Raw genomic sequence first — 20,647 nt, 5'->3', positions numbered from 1 at the left:
GGCTTGGGATCCTGTACTAAGAAACCTAAAATTAGGCTTGGGATCCTGTACTAAGAAACCTAAAATTAGGCTTGGGATCCTGTACTAAGAGACCCACTTAAGGCTTGGGATCCTTGACTAAGAGACCCACACAAGGCTTGGGATCCTTGACTAAAGAACCCACATCTGACTTCAAGATTTGAAAAAAAAGGGTAAGTATCATTATTGGAATTGACGGTCATATAAGTTTGGTATTAATCCATTTAAAAATATGGTATATTTTATGAGTAACCTGGAGGATTGGCGTAGTTCATGAGTAGCCTAGAGGATTTGCGTAGTTCATGAATAACCTAGAGGTTATGCGTAGTTCATGAATACCCTAGAGGTTATGCGTAGTTCATGAATACCCTAGAGGTTATGCGTAGTTCATGAATACCCTATAGGATATGCGTAGTTCATGAATACCCTACAGCATTGGTTTAGTTCATGGGTAACCATGGAGGACAAGGCCAACGAAATTGTAAACAAGGTATGTAATAGTGATAATTAGTTAATGGGGATAATCGTTGAGGTGATTTATTGTGGTTCTTCAGAAAATACGTCGGGAAATATATCTCAAGGCTTATCCTTAGGCTTAATAAAGGTGAAATACAACTCTCAAAACGTTAAAATGGTTGCGTCAGATGACTGAGATCTGGAGCGGCAACTGTGGGTTCATGTAAAGGCGAACCACTGAACAAAGTGTAAGTGTTGCACCAAGTTTCATAGGTTTGGTGAAGAATGGAGCAATTTTGTATAGCGTACTTTAAAAATGTTTTAGGTATGGCGAAGCGGAAATGGCTGAATAATCGGCGACAATTCAATAGTCCTAGTCGAAAATCCCCTTTTTTCGGCAAAACGCGGCCGAGGTGATTTTGAAAATGTTCCTGGCTGCGTTTTCTGCCGTTGGTAACACTGCAGCGTCCTCAAAAGTTGGCCAACGCTCAAAGCGGAAGTTGGACTTCGCCGCAATTGATCGACTAGAACTATAGTTCTAGCACGTTCAATGTTATGGGAGCAGCAAGTAGAGCAATACAAGGGCGGGCTGCATAGCGGTCTAGCAGTGGAAATACAGAAAGGAGAAAAACTTAACGCCAAGAGGCAGAGTTTTCCTATTTTGTGGAACTGGAGTCGTCTTGGTCTTTGTTATCTGAAACGTACAGCACCAATACACCTATGTAATAGTTTCGAAAAAACGAAACTTTATGAACTACGCCTCATCTACTAGGTTATTGCTTTCTTTCGGACGCTATCCACCAAACATTCATCCTTAAACAGTCTGAAGAAGTTTTTAATATTAATAGTCCTAATTTGATTGTGGTTTTTTCCCAAATGGGTTTTCCCAGAGCCTTTTTTCCCACATGCGCTGTGGGTTTTTATGGTTCGAATTAGCTTGTATTATGACATGAATATTTGACATCCATTGCATCGTTTGTTAATGCTATTAATCAATTTATTCGTGGATAGCTCAGACGTCAGAGTGGAAAATCAATAATTTAAAAATAAGTGTTTTAATATTAATAATTCAACTGTGATTATGGTTTTTTCCCAAATGGGTTTTCCCAGAACCTTTTTTCCCATATGCGCTCTGGGTTTTTATGGTTCGAATTAGCTTGTATTATGACATGAATATTTGACATCCATTGCATCGTTTGTTAATGCTATTTATCAATTTATTCGTGGATAGCTCAGACGTCAGAGTGGAAAATCAATAATTTAAAAATAAGTGTTTCAATATTAATAATTCAACTGTGATTATGGTTTTTTCCCAAATGGGTTTTCCCGGAACCTTTTTTCCCCATATGCGCTCTGGGGTTTTATGGTTCGAATTAGCTTGTATTATGACATGAATATTTGACATCCATTGCATCGTTTGTTAATGCTATTAATCAATTTATTCGTGGATAGCTCAGACGTCAGAGTGGAAAATCAATAATTTAAAAATAAGTGTTTTAATATTAATAATTCAACTGTGATTATGGTTTTTTCCCAAATGGGTTTTCCCAGAACCTTTTTTCCCATATGCGCTCTGGGTTTTTATGGTTCGAATTAGCTTGTATTATGACATGAATATTTGACATCCATTGCATCGTTTGTTAATGCTATTAATCAATTTATTCGTGGATAGCTCAGACGTCAGAGTGGAAAATCAATAATTTAAAAATAAGTGTTTCAATATTAATAATTCAACTGTGATTATGGTTTTTTCCCAAATGGGTTTTCCCAGAACCTTTTTTCCCATATGCGCTGTGGGTTTTTATGGTTCGAATTTGCTTAATGTTAAATTATACTGAAGGTTCCAATATATAATGTTAAATAACTATTCATTGTTTTATATAGATAGAAACGTTGAAGTATTATAAATACTGTTCTGTTAATGGTTTTTCAAGAACCTTTTGTTCCCATATGTATTGTGGGTTTTATGGTTTTAATTAGGTTATATTTAACTTTTACTGTACAGTTTAATGTATTATGTTATTTATTTCTTTGTATATATTGAAGTATTGTTGAAGTGTTATAAATACTGTCTTCTGAGCCTAATGTAATATTATAAATACTGTCTTCTGAGCCTAATGTACTTTCAGAATGTTATGGTCTTGAATTAAATGAAAAGTAAATAAAGTGAACGTTAAAATATATGACATCGTCCCTATATTATGTAAGATGAACCTCGTTCGGCCGTCGAAGGTAATTTAAGACAAGTAATGATGATAATATACAAGTATGAAGTCGATAAGTTTTATAATATAGGGGTAATTAAGTGACTATTTTAAAATTCAATTCCTGCACTTGCAAAGAATTAAAAAAAGCGATAGATGCATATATTTAGGTTGTTTAAGGGGTAGTGATAGTCATCTCCACTCGGAGAGGTAATATTTTGGCTTTCCCAACTTGTTTTTATAATTATCCGAACATTTGTGTCAAGGTCACATTATTTAGATCCCCGTATCTCTGGTAGAACCAGAGTTACGAGCCTCCAGAATTTAGTCTAATGTATTTCCTATGGAGGGGTTTGTTTGTTTACGATTAGCTTAATTACTCGACTACTGTTTGTCGTAGCTCAATGTTTTTAGTATGGTTAGATGGGGGACAAATTGGACTATATCATACTCAAAGGACATCCCCGTATCTCCAGTAGAAACAGAGTTACGAGCCTGCAAAGTATAGTCTAATGCATTTTCTATGGAGGGGTTTGTTTGTTCACGTATTGCTTAATTACTTGACCCTGTTCTTTCGATTAAAAATAATAACATATCTTTAGTGTAGCGGTTATCGCATCCGCCTCACTCCCGGAAGGCCACAAGTTCGAAACCGCGAAGTTTTTTTTTTTGCTTGGAACATGCAAAGACCTTTATAATTATCCGAAAATTTGTGTCAAGGTCACATTATTTACATCCCCGTATCTCTGGTAGAACCAGATTTACGAGCCTCCAGAATTTAGTCTAATGTATTTCCTATGGAGGGGTTTGTTTGTTTACGATTAGCTTAATTACTCGACTACTGTTTGTCGTAGCCCTAATTCTTAGTATGGCTAGATGGGGGACAAATTGGTCTATAACATACTCAAAGGACATCCCCGTATCTCCAGTAGAAACAGAGTTACGAGCCTGCAAAGTATAGTCTAATGCATTTTCTATGGAGGGGTTTGTTTGTTCACGTATTGCTTAATTACTTGACCCTGTTCCTTCGATTAAAAATAATAACATATCTTTAGTGTAGCGGTTATCGCATCCGCCTCACTCCCGGAAGGCCACAGGTTCGAAACCGCGAAGTTTTTTTTTTTGCTTGGAACATGCAAAGACCTTTATAATTATCCGAACATTTGTGTCAAGGTCACATTATTTACATCCCCGTATCTCTGGTAGAACCAGAGGTACTAGCCTGCAAAGTATATTTTCAAAAATCAAAAGTAACCTTCTAACAATAAGTGAGACAAAAAGTAAGTTGACGACGATATTGAGGTAGCCTCAAGTTTAAAGTATCCTTGTATGGGGAGCAAAGAGTACTATAACATATCCAAAGGAGATCCCAGTATCTCTTGTAGAACAAGAGTTATGAGCCTCCAAAGTTTAGTGCAAAAATCATAAATAACATAATAAAAATAAGTGAGACGATACCAAAGTTGACGAACATTTTGCTTAATATCTCGGCCCCTGTTTGTCGTAGCTCAATGTTTTTAGTATGGTTAGATGGGGGACAAATTGTACAATAACATACTCAAAGGACATCCCCGTATCTCCAGTAGAAACAGAGTTACGAGCCTGCAAATTATAGTCTAATGCATTTCCTATGGAGGGGGTTTGTTTCGTTACGTTTTGCTTAATTACTTGACCCTGTTCTTTCGATTAAAAATAATAACATCTCTTTAGTGTAGCGGTTATCGCATCCGCCTCACTCCCGGAAGGCCACAGGTTCGAAACTGCGAAGTTTTTTTTTATAATTATCCGAACATTTGTGTCAAGGTCACATTATTTAGATCCCCGTATCTCTGTAGAACCAGAGTTACGAGCCTCCAGAATTTAGTCTAATGTATTTCCTATGGAGGGGTTTGTTTGTTTACGATTAGCTTAATTACTCGACTACTGTTTGTCGTAGCTCAATGTTTTTAGTATGGTTAGATGGGGGACAAATTGGACTATATCATACTCAAAGGACATCCCCGTATCTCCAGTAGAAACAGAGTTACGAGCCTGCAAAGTATAGTCTAATGCATTTTCTATGGAGGGGTTTGTTTGTTCACGTATTGCTTAATTACTTGACCCTGTTCTTTCGATTAAAAATAATAACATATCTTTAGTTTAGCGGTTATCGCATCCGCCTCACTCCCGGAAGGCCACAGGTTCGAAACCGCGAAGTTTTTTTTTTCCTTGGAACATGCAAAGACCTTTATAATAATCCGAAAATTTGTGTCAAGGTCACATTATTTACATCCCCGTATCTCTGGTAGAACCAGATTTACGAGCCTCCAGAATTTAGTCTAATGTATTTCCTATGGAGGGGTTTGTTTGTTTACGATTAGCTTAATTACTCGACTACTGTTTGTCGTAGCCCTAATTCTTAGTATGGCTAGATGGGGGACAAATTGGTCTATAACATATCCTAAGGACATCCCGGTATCTCTAGTAGACACAGAGTTATGGGCCTTGCAAAGTATAGTCTAATGCATTTTCTATGGAGGGGTTGTTTGTTTACGTTTAGCTTAATTTTTCGGCCCCTGTTTGTCGTAGCTCAATGTTTTTAGTATGGTTAGATGGGGGACAAATCGATCTATAACATACTCAAAGGACATCCCCGTATCTCCAGTGGAAACAGAGTTACGAGCCTGCAAAGTATAGTCTAACTCATTTCCTATGGAGGGGTTTGTTTGTTCACGTATTGCTTAATTACTTGACCCTGTTCTTTCGATTAAAAATAATAACAAATCTTTAGTGTAGCGGTTATCGCATCCGCCTCACTCTCGGAAGGCCACAGGTTCGAAACCGCGAAGTTTTTTTTTGCTTGGAACATGCAAAGACCTTTATAATTATCCGAACATTTGTGTCAAGGTCACATTATTTACATCCCCGTATCTCTGGTAGAACCAGAGTTACGAGCCTCCAGAATTTAGTCTAATGTATTTCCCATGGAGGGGTTTGTTTGTTTTCGATTAGCTTAATTACTCGACTACTCTTTGTCGTAGCCCTAATTCTTAGTGTGGCTAGATGGGGGACAAATTGGTCTATAACATACTCTAAGGACATCCCCGTATCTCCAGTAGAAACAGAGTTACGAGCCTGCAAAGTTTATTTTCAAAAATCAAAAGTAACCTTCTAACAATAAGTGAGACAAAAAATAAGTTGACGACGATATTGAGGTAGCCTCAAGTTTAAAGTATCCTTGTATGGGGAGCAAAGAGTACTATAACATTTCCAAAGGAGATCCCAGTATCTCTTGTAGAATAAGAGTTATGAGCCTCCAAAGTTTAGTGCAAAAATCATAAGTAACATAATAAAAATAAGTGAGACGATACCAAAGTTGACGAACATTTTGCTTAATATCTCGGCCCTTGTTTGTCGTAGCTCAATATTTTTAGTATGGTTAGATGGGGGACAATTTGGACTATAACATACTCAAAGGACATCCCCGTATCTCCAGTGGAAACAGAGTTACGAGCCTGCAAAGTATAGTCTAACTCATTTCCTATGGAGGGGGTTTGTTTCTTTACGTTTCGCTTAAGTACTCGGCCCCTGTTTGTCGTAGCCCAAAGTTTTTAGTATGGTTAGATGAATGACAAATTGGACTATAACATATCCTAAGGACATCCCGGTATCTCTAGTAGACGCAGAGTTATGGGCCTTGCAAAGTATAGTCTAATGCATTTTCTATGGAGGGGTTTGTTTGTTCACGTATTGCTTAATTACTTGACCCTGTTCTTTCGACTAAAAATAATAACATATCTTTAGTGTAGCGGTTATCGCATCCGCCTCACTCCCGGAAGGCCACAGGTTCGAAACCGCGAAGTTTTTTTTTTGCTTGGAACATGCAAAGACCTTTATAATTATCCGAACATTTGTGTCAAGGTCACATTATTTACATCCCCGTATCTCTGGTAGAACCAGAGTTACGAGCCTGCAAAGTTTATTTTCAAAAATCAAAAGTAACCTTCTAACAATAAGTGAGACAAAAAGTAAGTTGACGACGATATTGAGGTAGCCTCAAGTTTAAAGTATCCTTGTATGGGGAGCAAAGAGTACTATAACATTTCCAAAGGAGATCCCAGTATTTCTTGTAGAACAAGAGTTATGAGCCTCCAAAGTTTAGTGCAAAAATCATAAATAACATAATAAAAATAAGTGAGACGATACCAAAGTTGACGAACATTTTGCTTAATATCTCGGCCCCTGTTTGTCGTAGCTCAATGTTTTTAGTATGGTTAGATGGGGGACAAATTGGACAATAACATACTCAAAGGACATCCCTGTATCTCCAGTAGAAACAGAGTTACGAGCCTGCAAAGTATAGTCTAATGCATTTCCTATGGAGGGGGTTTGTTTCGTTACGTTTTGCTTAATTACTTGACCCTGTTCTTTCGATTAAAAATAATAACATCTCTTTAGTGTAGCGGTTATCGCATCCGCCTCACTCCCGGAAGGCCACAGGTTCGAAACCGCGAAGTTTTTTTTATAATTATCCGAACATTTGTGTCAAGGTCACATTATTTAGATCCCCGTATCTCTGGTAGAACCAGAGTTACGAGCCTCCAGAATTTAGTCTAATGTATTTCCTATGGAGGGGTTTGTTTGTTTACGATTAGCTTAATTACTCGACTACTGTTTGTCGTAGCTCAATGTTTTTAGTATGGTTAGATGGGGGACAAATTGGACTATATCATACTCAAAGGACATCCCCGTATCTCCAGTAGAAACAGAGTTACGAGCCTGCAAAGTATAGTCTAATGCATTTTCTATGGAGGGGTTTGTTTGTTCACGTATTGCTTAATTACTTGACCCTGTTCTTTCGATTAAAAATAATAACATATCTTTAGTGTAGCGGTTATCGCATCCGCCTCACTCCCGGAAGGCCACAGGTTCGAAACCGCGAAGTTTTTTTTTTGCTTGGAACATGCAAAGACCTTTATAATTATCCGAAAATTTGTGTCAAGGTCACATTATTTACATCCCCGTATCTCTGGTAGAACCAGATTTACGAGCCTCCAGAATTTAGTCTAATGTATTTCCTATGGAGGGGTTTGTTTGTTTACGATTAGCTTAATTACTCGACTACTGTTTGTCGTAGCCCTAATTCTTAGTATGGCTAGATGGGGGACAAATTGGTCTATAACATACTCAAAGGACATCCCCGTATCTCCAGTAGAAACAGAGTTACGAGCCTGCAAAGTATAGTCTAATGCATTTTCTATGGAGGGGTTTGTTTGTTCACGTATTGCTTAATTACTTGACCCTGTTCCTTCGATTAAAAATAATAACATATCTTTAGTGTAGCGGTTATCGCATCCGCCTCACTCCCGGAAGGCCACAGGTTCGAAACCGCGAAGTTTTTTTTTTTGCTTGGAACATGCAAAGACCTTTATAATTATCCGAACATTTGTGTCAAGGTCACATTATTTACATCCCCGTATCTCTGGTAGAACCAGAGGTACTAGCCTGCAAAGTATATTTTCAAAAATCAAAAGTAACCTTCTAACAATAAGTGAGACAAAAAGTAAGTTGACGACGATATTGAGGTAGCCTCAAGTTTAAAGTATCCTTGTATGGGGAGCAAAGAGTACTATAACATATCCAAAGGAGATCCCAGTATCTCTTGTAGAACAAGAGTTATGAGCCTCCAAAGTTTAGTGCAAAAATCATAAATAACATAATAAAAATAAGTGAGACGATACCAAAGTTGACGAACATTTTGCTTAATATCTCGGCCCCTGTTTGTCGTAGCTCAATGTTTTTAGTATGGTTAGATGGGGGACAAATTGTACAATAACATACTCAAAGGACATCCCCGTATCTCCAGTAGAAACAGAGTTACGAGCCTGCAAATTATAGTCTAATGCATTTCCTATGGAGGGGGTTTGTTTCGTTACGTTTTGCTTAATTACTTGACCCTGTTCTTTCGATTAAAAATAATAACATATCTTTAGTGTAGCGGTTATCGCATCCGCCTCACTCCCGGAAGGCCACAGGTTCGAAACCGCGAAGTTTTTTTTTTCCTTGGAACATGCAAAGACCTTTATAATAATCCGAAAATTTGTGTCAAGGTCACATTATTTACATCCCCGTATCTCTGGTAGAACCAGATTTACGAGCCTCCAGAATTTAGTCTAATGTATTTCCTATGGAGGGGTTTGTTTGTTTACGATTAGCTTAATTACTCGACTACTGTTTGTCGTAGCCCTAATTCTTAGTATGGCTAGATGGGGGACAAATTGGTCTATAACATATCCTAAGGACATCCCGGTATCTCTAGTAGACACAGAGTTATGGGCCTTGCAAAGTATAGTCTAATGCATTTTCTATGGAGGGGTTGTTTGTTTACGTTTGGCTTAATTTTTCGGCCCCTGTTTGTCGTAGCTCAATGTTTTTAGTATGGTTAGATGGGGGACAAATTGATCTATAACATACTCAAAGGACATCCCCGTATCTCCAGTGGAAACAGAGTTACGAGCCTGCAAAGTATAGTCTAACTCATTTCCTATGGAGGGGTTTGTTTGTTCACGTATTGCTTAATTACTTGACCCTGTTCTTTCGATTAAAAATAATAACAAATCTTTAGTGTAGCGGTTATCGCATCCGCCTCACTCCCGGAAGGCCACAGGTTCGAAACCGCGAAGTTTTTTTTTGCTTGGAACATGCAAAGACCTTTATAATTATCCGAACATTTGTGTCAAGGTCACATTATTTACATCCCCGTATCTCTGGTAGAACCAGAGTTACGAGCCTCCAGAATTTAGTCTAATGTATTTCCCATGGAGGGGTTTGTTTGTTTTCGATTAGCTTAATTACTCGACTACTGTTTGTCGTAGCCCTAATTCTTAGTGTGGCTAGATGGGGGACAAATTGGTCTATAACATACTCTAAGGACATCCCCGTATCTCCAGTAGAAACAGAGTTACGAGCCTGCAAAGTTTATTTTCAAAAATCAAAAGTAACCTTCTAACAATAAGTGAGACAAAAAATAAGTTGACGACGATATTGAGGTAGCCTCAAGTTTAAAGTATCCTTGTATGGGGAGCAAAGAGTACTATAACATTTCCAAAGGAGATCCCAGTATCTCTTGTAGAATAAGAGTTATGAGCCTCCAAAGTTTAGTGCAAAAATCATAAGTAACATAATAAAAATAAGTGAGACGATACCAAAGTTGACGAACATTTTGCTTAATATCTCGGCCCCTGTTTGTCGTAGCTCAATGTTTTTAGTATGGTTAGATGGGGGACAAATTGTACAATAACATACTCAAAGGACATCCCCGTATCTCCAGTAGAAACAGAGTTACGAGCCTGCAAATTATAGTCTAATGCATTTCCTATGGAGGGGGTTTGTTTCGTTACGTTTTGCTTAATTACTTGACCCTGTTCTTTCGATTAAAAATAATAACATATCTTTAGTGTAGCGGTTATCGCATCCGCCTCACTCCCGGAAGGCCACAGGTTCGAAACCGCGAAGTTTTTTTTATAATTATCCGAACATTTGTGTCAAGGTCACATTATTTAGATCCCCGTATCTCTGGTAGAACCAGAGTTACGAGCCTCCAGAATTTAGTCTAATGTATTTCCTATGGAGGGGTTTGTTTGTTTACGATTAGCTTAATTACTCGACTACTGTTTGTCGTAGCTCAATGTTTTTAGTATGGTTAGATGGGGGACAAATTGGACTATATCATACTCAAAGGACATCCCCGTATCTCCAGTAGAAACAGAGTTACGAGCCTGCAAAGTATAGTCTAACTCATTTCCTATGGAGGGGTTTGTTTGTTCACGTATTGCTTAATTACTTGACCCTGTTCTTTCGATTAAAAATAATAACAAATCTTTAGTGTAGCGGTTATCGCATCCGCCTCACTCCCGGAAGGCCACAGGTTCGAAACCGCGAAGTTTTTTTTTGCTTGGAACATGCAAAGACCTTTATAATTATCCGAACATTTGTGTCAAGGTCACATTATTTACATCCCCGTATCTCTGGTAGAACCAGAGTTACGAGCCTCCAGAATTTAGTCTAATGTATTTCCCATGGAGGGGTTTGTTTGTTTTCGATTAGCTTAATTACTCGACTACTGTTTGTCGTAGCCCTAATTCTTAGTGTGGCTAGATGGGGGACAAATTGGTCTATAACATACTCTAAGGACATCCCCGTATCTCCAGTAGAAACAGAGTTACGAGCCTGCAAAGTTTATTTTCAAAAATCAAAAGTAACCTTCTAACAATAAGTGAGACAAAAAATAAGTTGACGACGATATTGAGGTAGCCTCAAGTTTAAAGTATCCTTGTATGGGGAGCAAAGAGTACTATAACATTTCCAAAGGAGATCCCAGTATCTCTTGTAGAATAAGAGTTATGAGCCTCCAAAGTTTAGTGCAAAAATCATAAGTAACATAATAAAAATAAGTGAGACGATACCAAAGTTGACGAACATTTTGCTTAATATCTCGGCCCTTGTTTGTCGTAGCTCAATATTTTTAGTATGGTTAGATGGGGGACAATTTGGACTATAACATACTCAAAGGACATCCCCGTATCTCCAGTGGAAACAGAGTTACGAGCCTGCAAAGTATAGTCTAACTCATTTCCTATGGAGGGGGTTTGTTTCTTTACGTTTCGCTTAAGTACTCGGCCCCTGTTTGTCGTAGCCCAAAGTTTTTAGTATGGTTAGATGAATGACAAATTGGACTATAACATATCCTAAGGACATCCCGGTATCTCTAGTAGACGCAGAGTTATGGGCCTTGCAAAGTATAGTCTAATGCATTTTCTATGGAGGGGTTTGTTTGTTCACGTATTGCTTAATTACTTGACCCTGTTCTTTCGATTAAAAATAATAACATATCTTTAGTGTAGCGGTTATCGCATCCGCCTCACTCCCGGAAGGCCACAGGTTCGAAACCGCGAAGTTTTTTTTTGCTTGGAACATGCAAAGACCTTTATAATTATCCGAACATTTGTGTCAAGGTCACATTATTTACATCCCCGTATCTCTGGTAGAACCAGAGTTACGAGCCTGCAAAGTTTATTTTCAAAAATCAAAAGTAACCTTCTAACAATAAGTGAGACAAAAAATAAGTTGACGACGATATTGTGGTAGCCTCAAGTTTAAAGTATCCTTGTATGGGGAGCAAAGAGTACTATAACATTTCCAAAGGAGATCCCAGTATCTCTTGTAGAGTTATGAGCCTCCAAAGTTTAGTGCAAAAATCATAAATAACATAATAAAAATAAGTGAGACGATACCAAAGTTGACGAACATTTTGCTTAATATCTCGGCCCTTGTTTGTCGTAGCTCAATGTCGTAGCTCTCGGCAACGGCCATATCACGCTGAATTCACCGGTTCTCGTCCGATAACCAAAGTTAAGCAGCGTCGAGCGCAGTCAGTACTTGGGAGGGCGACCACTTAGGAACACTGCGTGCCGTTAGCTTTTTCACTTTTTTTTCCTCTTTTAAATTCCAATAGATATGAAAAAAGCAAACATATTTTCTTTTTGTTATTGTTTGAAAAAGATGAAGGTTAATTTGTCTCACTTAATTTAAATTCGAATTATTATCTAGCACTCTCGGCAACGGCCATATCACGCTGAGAACACCGGTTCTCGTCCGATCGCCGACGTTAGCAGCGTCGAGCGCAGTCAGTACTTGGGAATACTGCGTGCCGTTTGCTTTTTCACTTTTGTTTCCTCTTTCAAATTCCACCAGATATGAAAAAAGCAAACATATCTTCTTTTTGTTATTGTTTTATAATGATGAAAGTTAATTAAATTCAAATTATTAACTAGCACTCTCGGCAACGGGCATATCACGCTGAATACACCGGTTCTCGTCCGATAACCGAAGTTAAGCAGCGTCGCGCGCAGTCACTACTTGGGAGGGAGACCACTTAGGAACACTGCGTGCCGTTGGCTTTTTCACTTTTTTTTCCTCTTTTAAATTTTAATAGATAAGAAAAAAGCAAACATGTTTTCTTTTTGTTATTGTTTTAAAATGATGAAGGTTAATTTGTCTCACTTAATTTAAATTCGAATTATTAACTAGCACTCTCGGCAACGGCCATATCACGCTGAAAACACCGGTTCTCGTCCGATCGCCGACGTTAGCAGCGTCGAGCGCAGTCAGTACTTGGGAATACTGCGTGCCGTTTGCTTTTTCACTTTTGTTTCCTCTTTCAAATTCCACCAGATATGAAAAAAGCAAACATATCTTCTTTTTGTTATTGTTTTATAATGATGAAAGTTAATTAAATTCAAATTATTAACTAGCACTCTCGGCAACGGCCATATCACGCTGAATACACCGGTTCTCGTCCGATAACCGAAGTTAAGCAGCGTCGAGCGCAGTCACTACTTGGGAGGGAGACCACTTAGGAGCACTGCCTGCCGTTGGCTTTTTCACTTTTTTTCCCCATTTAAATTTTAATAGATATGAAAAAAGCAAACATGTTTTCTTTTTGTTATTGTTTTAAAATGATGAAGGTTAATTTGTCTCACTTAATTTAAATTCGAATTATTAACTAGCACTCTCGACAACGGCCATATCACGCAGAAAACACCGGTTCACGTCCGATCACCGAAGTTAAGCAGCGTCGAGCGCATACAGTACTTGGGAATACTGCGTGCCGTTTGTTTTTTCACTTTTGTTTCCTCTTTTAAATTCCACCAGATATGAAAAAAGCAAACATATCTTCTTTTTGTTATTGTTTTATAAAGATGAAGGTTAATTAAATTCAAATTATTAACTAGCACTCTCGGCAACGGCCATATCACGCTGAGTACACCGGTTCTCGTCCGATAACCGAAGTTAAGCAGCGTCGAGCGCTGTCACTACTTGGGAGGGAGACCACTTAGGAACACTGCGTGCCGTTGCCTTTTTCTCTTTTTTTTCCTCTTTTAAATTTTAATAGATATGAAAAAAGCAAACATGTTTTCTTTTTGTTATTGTTTTAAAATGATGAAGGTTAATTTGTCTCACTTAATTTAAATTCGAATTATTAACTAGGACTCTCGGCAACGGCCATATAACGCTGAAAACACCGGTTCACGTCCGATCACCGAAGTAAAGCAGCGTCGAGCGCATACAGTACTTGGGAATACTGCGTGCCGTTTGCTTTTTCACTTTTGTTTCCTCTTTTAAATTCCACCAGATATGAAAAAAGCAAACATATCTTCTTTTTGTTATTGTTTTATAAAGATGAAGGTTAATTAAATTCAAATTATTAACTAGCACTCTCTGCAACGGCCATATCACGCTGAATACACCGGTTCTCGTCCGATAACCGAAGTTAAGCAGCGTCGAGCGCAGTCAGTACTTGGGAGGGCGACCACTTAGGAACACTGCTTGCCGTTAACTTTTTCACTTTTTTTTCCTCTTTTAAATTCCAATAGATATGAAAAAAGCAAACATATTTTCTTTTTGTTATTGTTTGAAAAAGATGAAGGTTAATTTGTCTCACTTAATTTAAATTCGAATTATTATCTAGCACTCTCGGCAACGGCCATATCACGCTGAGAACACCGGATCTCGTCCGATCGCCGACGTTAGCAGCGTCGAGCGCAGTCAGTACTTGGGAATACTGCGTGCCGTTTGCTTTTTTCACTTTTGTTTCCTCTTTCAAATTCCACCAGATATGAAAAAAGCAAACAAATCTTCTTTTAGTTATTGTTTTATAAAGATGAAAGTTAATTAAATTCAAATTATTAACTAGCACTCTCGGCAACGGCCATATCACGCTGAATACACCGGATCTCGTCAGATAACCGAAGTTAAGCAGCGTCGAGCGCAGTCACTACTTGGGAGGGAGACCACTTAGGAACACTGCGTGCTGTTGGCTTTTTCACTTTTTTTTCCTCTTTTAAATTTTAATAGATATGAAAAAAGCAAACATGTTTTCTTTTTGTTATTGTTTTAAAATGATGAAGGTTAATTTGTCTCACTTAATTAAAATTCGAATTATTAACTAGCACTCTCGGCAACGGCCATATCACGCTGAACACACCGGTTCTCGTCCGATAACCGAAGTTAAGCAGCTTCGAGCGCAGTCAGTACTTGGGAGGGCGACCACTTAGGAACACTGCGTGCCGTTAGCTTTTTCACTTTTTTTTTCTCTTTTAAATTCCAATAGATATGAAAAAAGCAAACATATTTTCTTTTTGTTATTGTTTGAAAAAGATGAAGGTTAATTTGTCTCACTTAATTTAAATTCGAATTATTATCTAGCACTCTCGGCAACGGCCATATCACGCTGAGAACACCGGTTCTCGTCCGATCGCCGACGTTAGCAGCGTCGAGCGCAGTCAGTACTTGGGAATACTGCGTGCCGTTTGCTTTTTCACTTTTTTTCCTCTTTTAAATTCCAATAGATATGAAAAAAGCAAACATATTTTCTTTTTGTTATTGTTTGAAAAAGATGAAGGTTAATTTGCCTCACTTAATTTAAATTCGAATTATTATCTAGCACTCTCGGCAACGGCCATATCACGCTGAGAACACCGGTTCTCGTCCGATCGCCGACGTTAGCAGCGTCGAGCGCAGTCAGTACTTGGGAATACTGCGTGCCGTTTGCTTTTTTCACTTTAGTTTCCTCTTTCAAATTCCACCAGATATGAAAAAAGCAAACAAATCTTCTTTTAGTTATTGTTTTATAAAGATGAAAGTTAATTAAATTCAAATTATTAACTAGCACTCTCGGCAACGGCCATATCACGCTGAATACACCGATTCTCGTCCGATAACCGAAGTTAAGCAGCGTCGAGCGCAGTCATTACTTGGGAGGAAGACCACTTAGGAACACTGCGTGCCGTTGGCTTTTTCACTTTTTTTTCCTCTTTTAAATTTTAATAGATATGTAAAAAGCAACTGGTTTTCTTTTTGTTATTGTTTTAAAATGATGAAGGTTAATTTGTCTCACTTAATTTAAATTCGAATTATTAACTAGCACTCTCGGCAACGGCCATATCACGCTGAAAACACCGGATCCCGTCCGATCACCGAAGTTAAGCAGCGTCGAGCGCATACAGTACTTGGGAATACTGCGCGCCGTTTGTTTTTTCACTTTTGTTTCCTCTTTTAAATTCCACCAGATATGAAAAAAGCAAACATATCTTCTTTTTGTTATTGTTTTATAAAGATGAAGGTTAATTAAATTCAAATTATTCACTTGCACTCTCGGCAACGGCCATATCACGCTAAATACACCGGTTCTCGTCCGATAACCGAAGTTAAGCAGCGTCGAGCGCAGTCAGTACTTGGGAGGGCGACCACTTAGGAACACTGCTTGCCGTTAGCTTTTTCACTTTTTTTTCCTCTTTTAAATTCCAATAGATATGAAAAAAGCAAACATATTTTCTTTTTGTTATTGTTTGAAAAAGATTAAGGTTAATTTGTCTCACTTAATTTAAATTCGAATTATTAACTAGGACTCTCGGCAACGGCCATATAACGCTGAAAACACCGGTTCACGTCCGATCACCGAAGTAAAGCAGCGTCGAGCGCATACAGTACTTGGGAATACTGCGTGCCGTTTGCTTTTTCACTTTTGTTTCCTCTTTTTAAATTCCACCAGATATGAAAAAAGCAAACATATCTTCTTTTTGTTATTGTTTTATAAAGATGAAGGTTAATTAAATTCAAATTATTAACTAGCACTCTCTGCAACGGCCATATCACGCTGAATACACTGGTTCTCGTCCGATAACCGAAGTTAAGCAGCGTCGAGCGCAGTCAGTACTTGGGAGGGCGACCACTTAGGAACACTTCTTGCCGTTAACTTTTTCACTTTTTTTTCCTCTTTTAAATTCCAATAGATATGAAAAAAGCAAACATATTTTCTTTTTGTTATTGTTTGAAAAAGATGAAGGTTAATTTGTCTCACTTAATTTAAATTCGAATTATTATCTAGCACTCTCGGCAACGGCCATATCACGCTGAGAACACCGGATCTCGTCCGATCGCCGACGTTAGCAGCGTCGAGCGCAGTCAGTACTTGGGAATACTGCGTGCCGTTTGCTTTTTTCACTTTTGTTTCCTCTTTCAAATTCCACCAGATATGAAAAAAGCAAACAAATCTTCTTTTAGTTATTGTTTTATAAAGATGAAAGTTAATTAAATTCAAATTATTAACTAGCACTCTCGGCAACGGCCATATCACGCTGAATACATCGGTTCTCGTCAGATAACCGAAGTTAAGCAGCGTCGAGCGCAGTCACTACTTGGGAGGGAGACCACTTAGGAACACTGCGTGCCGTTGGCTTTTTCACTTTTTTTTCCTCTTTTAAATTTTAATAGATATGAAAAAAGCAAACATGTTTTCTTTTTGTTATTGTTTTAAAATGATGAAGGTTAATTTGTCTCACTTAACTAAAATTCGAATTATTAACTAGCACTCTCGGCAACGACCAGATCACGCTGAACACACCGGTTCTCGTCCGATAACCGAAGTTAAGCAGCTTCGAGCGCAGTCAGTACTTGGGAGGGCGACCACTTAGGAACACTGCGTGCCGTTAGCTTTTACACTTTTTTTTTCTCTTTTAAAATCCAATAGATATGAAAAAAGCAAACATATTTTCTTTTTGTTATTGTTTGAAAAAGATGAAGGTTAATTTGTCTCACTTAATTTAAATTCGAATTAGTATCTAGCACTCTCGGCAACGGCCATATCACGCTGAGAACACCGGTTCTCGTCCGATCGCCGACGTTAGCAGCGTCGAGCGCAGTCAGTACTTGGGAATACTGCGTGCCGTTTGCTTTTTTCACTTTTGTTTCCTCTTTCAAATTCCACCAGATATGAAAAAAGCAAACAAATCTTCTTTTAGTTATTGTTTTATAAAGATGAAAGTTAATTAAATTCAAATTATTAACTAGCACTCTCGGCAACGGCCATATCACGCTGAATACACCGGATCTCGTCAGATAACCGAAGTTAAGCAGCGTCGAGCGCAGTCACTACTTGGGAGGGAGACCACTTAGGAACACTGCGTGCTGTTGGCTTTTTCACTTTTTTTTCCTCTTTTAAATTTTAATAGATATGAAAAAAGCAAACATGTTTTCTTTTTGTTATTGTTTTAAAATGATGAAGGTTAATTTGTCTCACTTAATTAAAATTCGAATTATTAACTAGCACTCTCGGCAACGGCCATATCACGCTGAACACACCGGTTCTCGTCCGATAACCGAAGTTAAGCAGCTTCGAGCGCAGTCAGTACTTGGGAGGGCGACCACTTAGGAACACTGCGTGCCGTTAGCTTTTTCACTTTTTTTTTCTCTTTTAAATTCCAATAGATATGAAAAAAGCAAACATATTTTCTTTTTGTTATTGTTTGAAAAAGATGAAGGTTAATTTGTCTCACTTAATTTAAATTCGAATTATTATCTAGCACTCTCGGCAACGGCCATATCACGCTGAGAACACCGGTTCTCGTCCGATCGCCGACGTTAGCAGCGTCGAGCGCAGTCAGTACTTGGGAATACTGCGTGCCGTTTGCTTTTTCACTTTTTTTCCTCTTTTAAATTCCAATAGATATGAAAAAAGCAAACATATTTTCTTTTTGTTATTGTTTGAAAAAGATGAAGGTTAATTTGCCTCACTTAATTTAAATTCGAATTATTATCTAGCACTCTCGGCAACGGCCATATCACGCTGAGAACACCGGTTCTCGTCCGATCGCCGACGTTAGCAGCGTCGAGCGCAGTCAGTACTTGGGAATACTGCGTGCCGTTTGCTTTTTTCACTTTAGTTTCCTCTTTCAAATTCCACCAGATATGAAAAAAGCAAACAAATCTTCTTTTAGTTATTGTTTTATAAAGATGAAAGTTAATTAAATTCAAATTATTAACTAGCACTCTCGGCAACGGCCATATCACGCTGAATACACCGATTCTCGTCCGATAACCGAAGTTAAGCAGCGTCGAGCGCAGTCATTACTTGGGAGGAAGACCACTTAGGAACACTGCGTGCCGTTGGCTTTTTCACTTTTTTTTCCTCTTTTAAATTTTAATAGATATGTAAAAAGCAACTGGTTTTCTTTTTGTTATTGTTTTAAAATGATGAAGGTTAATTTGTCTCACTTAATTTAAATTCGAATTATTAACTAGCACTCTCGGCAACGGCCATATCACGCTGAAAACACCGGATCCCGTCCGATCACCGAAGTTAAGCAGCGTCGAGCGCATACAGTACTTGGGAATACTGCGCGCCGTTTGTTTTTTCACTTTTGTTTCCTCTTTTAAATTCCACCAGATATGAAAAAAGCAAACATATCTTCTTTTTGTTATTGTTTTATAAAGATGAAGGTTAATTAAATTCAAATTATTCACTTGCACTCTCGGCAACGGCCATATCACGCTAAATACACCGGTTCTCGTCCGATAACCGAAGTTAAGCAGCGTCGAGCGCAGTCAGTACTTGGGAGGGCGACCACTTAGGAACACTGCTTGCCGTTAGCTTTTTCACTTTTTTTTCCTCTTTTAAATTCCAATAGATATGAAAAAAGCAAACATATTTTCTTTTTGTTATTGTTTGAAAAAGATTAAGGTTAATTTGTCTCACTTAATTTAAATTCGAATTATTAACTAGGACTCTCGGCAACGGCCATATAACGCTGAAAACACCGGTTCACGTCCGATCACCGAAGTAAAGCAGCGTCGAGCGCATACAGTACTTGGGAATACTGCGTGCCGTTTGCTTTTTCACTTTTGTTTCCTCTTTTTAAATTCCACCAGATATGAAAAAAGCAAACATATCTTCTTTTTGTTATTGTTTTATAAAGATGAAGGTTAATTAAATTCAAATTATTAACTAGCACTCTCTGCAACGGCCATATCACGCTGAATACACTGGTTCTCGTCCGATAACCGAAGTTAAGCAGCGTCGAGCGCAGTCAGTACTTGGGAGGGCGACCACTTAGGAACACTTCTTGCCGTTAACTTTTTCACTTTTTTTTCCTCTTTTAAATTCCAATAGATATGAAAAAAGCAAACATATTTTCTTTTTGTTATTGTTTGAAAAAGATGAAGGTTAATTTGTCTCACTTAATTTAAATTCGAATTATTATCTAGCACTCTCGGCAACGGCCATATCACGCTGAGAACACCGGATCTCGTCCGATCGCCGACGTTAGCAGCGTCGAGCGCAGTCAGTACTTGGGAATACTGCGTGCCGTTTGCTTTTTTCACTTTTGTTTCCTCTTTCAAATTCCACCAGATATGAAAAAAGCAAACAAATCTTCTTTTAGTTATTGTTTTATAAAGATGAAAGTTAATTAAATTCAAATTATTAACTAGCACTCTCGGCAACGGCCATATCACGCTGAATACACCGGTTCTCGTCAGATAACCGAAGTTAAGCAGCGTCGAGCGCAGTCACTACTTGGGAGGGAGACCACTTAGGAACACTGCGTGCCGTTGGCTTTTTCACTTTTTTTTCCTCTTTTAAATTTTAATAGATATGAAAAAAGCAAACATGTTTTCTTTTTGTTATTGTTTTAAAATGATGAAGGTTAATTTGTCTCACTTAACTAAAATTCGAATTATTAACTAGCACTCTCGGCAACGACCAGATCACGCTGAACACACCGGTTCTCGTCCGATAACCGAAGTTAAGCAGCTTCGAGCGCAGTCAGTACTTGGGAGGGCGACCACTTAGGAACACTGCGTGCCGTTAGCTTTTACACTTTTTTTTTCTCTTTTAAAATCCAATAGATATGAAAAAAGCAAACATATTTTCTTTTTGTTATTGTTTGAAAAAGATGAAGGTTAATTTGTCTCACTTAATTTAAATTCGAATTAGTATCTAGCACTCTCGGCAACGGCCATATCACGCTGAGAACACCGGTTCTCGTCCGATCGCCGACGTTAGCAGCGTCGAGCGCAGTCAGTACTTGGGAATACTGCGTGCCGTTTGCTTTTTTCACTTTTGTTTCCTCTTTCAAATTCCACCAGATATG

The 20,647-nt window shown here is 38.2% G+C and overlaps 19 pseudogenes; all 19 read left to right on the top strand.

The window, feature by feature from the left end:
* The first annotated feature begins 12,017 nt into the window (after positions 1 to 12,017).
* On the top strand, positions 12,018 to 12,136 carry LOC149717022 (5S ribosomal RNA; annotated as a pseudogene).
* Positions 12,137 to 12,497: 361 nt separating this feature from the next.
* LOC149717021 (5S ribosomal RNA) lies at positions 12,498 to 12,616 on the top strand (annotated as a pseudogene).
* Positions 12,617 to 12,977: 361 nt separating this feature from the next.
* Positions 12,978 to 13,096, top strand: LOC149717020 (5S ribosomal RNA; annotated as a pseudogene).
* Positions 13,097 to 13,457: 361 nt separating this feature from the next.
* Positions 13,458 to 13,576, top strand: LOC149717019 (5S ribosomal RNA; annotated as a pseudogene).
* A 362-nt stretch (positions 13,577 to 13,938) lies between these two features.
* LOC149717018 (5S ribosomal RNA) lies at positions 13,939 to 14,057 on the top strand (annotated as a pseudogene).
* A 362-nt stretch (positions 14,058 to 14,419) lies between these two features.
* Positions 14,420 to 14,538, top strand: LOC149717017 (5S ribosomal RNA; annotated as a pseudogene).
* Positions 14,539 to 14,675: 137 nt separating this feature from the next.
* LOC149717016 (5S ribosomal RNA) lies at positions 14,676 to 14,794 on the top strand (annotated as a pseudogene).
* Positions 14,795 to 15,394: 600 nt separating this feature from the next.
* Positions 15,395 to 15,513, top strand: LOC149717015 (5S ribosomal RNA; annotated as a pseudogene).
* A 361-nt stretch (positions 15,514 to 15,874) lies between these two features.
* LOC149717014 (5S ribosomal RNA) lies at positions 15,875 to 15,993 on the top strand (annotated as a pseudogene).
* Positions 15,994 to 16,356: 363 nt separating this feature from the next.
* LOC149717013 (5S ribosomal RNA) lies at positions 16,357 to 16,475 on the top strand (annotated as a pseudogene).
* Positions 16,476 to 16,837: 362 nt separating this feature from the next.
* Positions 16,838 to 16,956, top strand: LOC149717012 (5S ribosomal RNA; annotated as a pseudogene).
* A 137-nt stretch (positions 16,957 to 17,093) lies between these two features.
* LOC149717011 (5S ribosomal RNA) lies at positions 17,094 to 17,212 on the top strand (annotated as a pseudogene).
* A 362-nt stretch (positions 17,213 to 17,574) lies between these two features.
* On the top strand, positions 17,575 to 17,693 carry LOC149717010 (5S ribosomal RNA; annotated as a pseudogene).
* A 137-nt stretch (positions 17,694 to 17,830) lies between these two features.
* Positions 17,831 to 17,949, top strand: LOC149717009 (5S ribosomal RNA; annotated as a pseudogene).
* A 600-nt stretch (positions 17,950 to 18,549) lies between these two features.
* LOC149717008 (5S ribosomal RNA) lies at positions 18,550 to 18,668 on the top strand (annotated as a pseudogene).
* A 361-nt stretch (positions 18,669 to 19,029) lies between these two features.
* Positions 19,030 to 19,148, top strand: LOC149717007 (5S ribosomal RNA; annotated as a pseudogene).
* Positions 19,149 to 19,511: 363 nt separating this feature from the next.
* Positions 19,512 to 19,630, top strand: LOC149717006 (5S ribosomal RNA; annotated as a pseudogene).
* Positions 19,631 to 19,992: 362 nt separating this feature from the next.
* Positions 19,993 to 20,111, top strand: LOC149717005 (5S ribosomal RNA; annotated as a pseudogene).
* Positions 20,112 to 20,248: 137 nt separating this feature from the next.
* Positions 20,249 to 20,367, top strand: LOC149717004 (5S ribosomal RNA; annotated as a pseudogene).
* Positions 20,368 to 20,647: the final 280 nt, after the last annotated feature.

The sequence above is a fragment of the Phalangium opilio genome, unplaced genomic scaffold (assembly GCF_054372755.1).
Source record: "Phalangium opilio isolate 3A_F unplaced genomic scaffold, DU_Popi_V2 ptg000003l_1, whole genome shotgun sequence".
In the NCBI taxonomy this organism is placed as follows: Eukaryota; Metazoa; Arthropoda; class Arachnida; order Opiliones; family Phalangiidae; genus Phalangium; species Phalangium opilio.
The sequence above is the reverse complement of the archived record's forward strand: the minus strand, read 5'-3'. Positions and strand labels throughout refer to the sequence as shown.